Genomic DNA, 2,402 nt, shown 5'->3' with positions numbered 1-2,402 from the left:
ATTCTATTCTTCTAATTTAACTTTTTAAATTTATTTGCTGTTTTCTTATCAAAATGGATTTACTCACTATTAATTATTTGTTATGGTAGTTTTTGTATCTAATATTTTGCTAATCTTGTGAGTATAATCTAAAGATTTTTTCTCTCCCTTGAGAGGATATGAAAAGAATAGCATTACTTTTGAAGTTAGATTTATTCAATTAGGTTATTTGAGAGGACAACTAGATAGAATTCCAGCCCAATACTATTCTTGGAGACAATCAAGGGAAGGTGCTCTCCTCAAGATATAAATTATAGTTTCCCTTGGATAGATATAGGTCAGATCCCAAGAATACACAGCTAAGCTTTCTAGGAGTCACATATCTATATATTTAGACAACCCATGTGGTCTTACCTTTGCTATACAGATAGATGTAATTTACATAGTGAATTTCAGAGATGGAAATGACCTCATACTAAATCAGTTTAATCTATTCTTGGTAAGAATTCTCTCTATAAAACAAATAACAACAACTAAAACAAGTACAACAACATCCTTTAGCTTTGAAGACCTTTACAGATAATATTTTTAGTTAGTAAGTTTTTCCTTAAACTGATATTAAATCTCCCTCTGGGGGTCAAATAGAATAAATTTGACCTTTCATTCCAATGATAGTCTTTCAAAAACTTAAAGTCAATTATCTCACCTCACCATTGACAATTTTGCTTGTGTGACTAAATGAACATATACAATTCTTTCAGTGAGCTCTCATAAAATTAGAACTGTCCTTCCTCATATTCTAATTTATTTATTTTCTTCCTGAATTTGGGTTTTGATAATATCCAAAATATTGTTTAATCAGAAAAAATTGTCACAATTATAACCACCATACTAAAATAAGATCTTGAATCTTTTTAGGAATATTTGTCTGTTGTGTTTCTTACATTTGAGGGGAAGAGAAGTAGAGGCATGTCTGGAACTTTTATTGGCCAGCAGCATAGCAAGAAGTGCTAGAGGAGAGGGTTATAAGTAAAAATTTACCATGACAAACTGGGAATCTACTTTTGATGAAGTCTGTAATAATATGATTTTTTCATAGAACTTACTATTGATGATTATTTTATTCTCATCCACTAGCCTTCCTGGCTCAGAACTCATCACCACACACAAAGGAATCCACTCACTTTAATTACAGTGTGGGAGCCTGCTATTTCCTGATAGCACTTCAGATAACATTGTTGGCACCCCAGTTCACCTTAGCTACTGGCCAGGTACCTACACAATAAACAAATGCATTTAGTGACAGCAAGATTACATTATTCTGTCTTCTCAAGGACTGTCAGGAGATCTGAGAATGTCAGGTAATGTGGTAATTATGTTTAAAGTAACTGGAGAATTTAAAAAATTATTACAGAGTAATCTGCTGAAACATGCAATAGTTATGTGGTTACATGTCCTTTTTTCCATTATGTTAGCATAAAAAATTATGGGTTAGACTTCTTCTGTCTATTCTTCCCCCCCCCCCCACTTTTGGTTCTCAACAAAAGAGGAAAAAATGGAAAACTTGACAAGAAGGGTGACGAGTTCTCCCATCTTGGCTACAGTTGACAAAGGAATGAAAAATGCTTAGGTACAATGTGAGATAGAAAATTATTCATGTCTCTTCTTGAACCAACAGGTACATTCAAAATAAGAAGGCTCTTTGCATAGTTTTCTTTTGTTATTAGAGCTGGTATAGGCTTTTTACAAAGAGGGCAGGGAGAGAGAGAGAAGAAAATACCATTCAGAAGAGTCTCTGTGATAACCATGGATAAACCTCGTTTGAATCTTTGCAAAAGAATCTTCCCAGCATGTTTTCTTCCATCCAAGTCTCAGAAACTCCATGAAATTTTTCTGTCCAGGAAAGGCTGTGTTGGCTTGGCTGTGTGATTATAGATGTGTCTCTTTTACAAGTTTTATGATACTGTATACTCAGTTTTGACTTAGGTTAAAACTTTATCAGTATGGGGAATTTTTGTCCATTGACCTGAATTTCCTGTTATTTATAGTGTTAGTTTCCTGGGGAAATGGATGGATTAAGTAAGTTTTGCATGAATGCAATAGACAGCATAGGGTGCTTAGGGAAATGCTGGGCATAGTGTAAGCACTTTGTAAATATTTACTATTTTGTCAGAAGCAAACCTTGAAACCAAATCTTCCTAACTCTAAATCCAACTTCCTCTTCAGTAAAACAGGCTGCTGGGTTCTCAGTAATCATTGTACTCTTAGGGCACTTAATAATTGTTATTTTTAAAATAAAGAGACAGTTTAATAAGTGACAAATAATTATGCAATAAATACCTTAAAATAATATCTTAAAATATAAATATTTTATTTTTAAAAATATAAATATTTTCAATACTTCAAATTCAAAATAGTTGTCT

Source organism: Macrotis lagotis, chromosome 1 (assembly GCF_037893015.1).
Source record: "Macrotis lagotis isolate mMagLag1 chromosome 1, bilby.v1.9.chrom.fasta, whole genome shotgun sequence".
NCBI classification, from domain to species: Eukaryota; Metazoa; Chordata; class Mammalia; order Peramelemorphia; family Peramelidae; genus Macrotis; species Macrotis lagotis.
Note: the sequence above shows the minus strand (reverse complement) of the source record.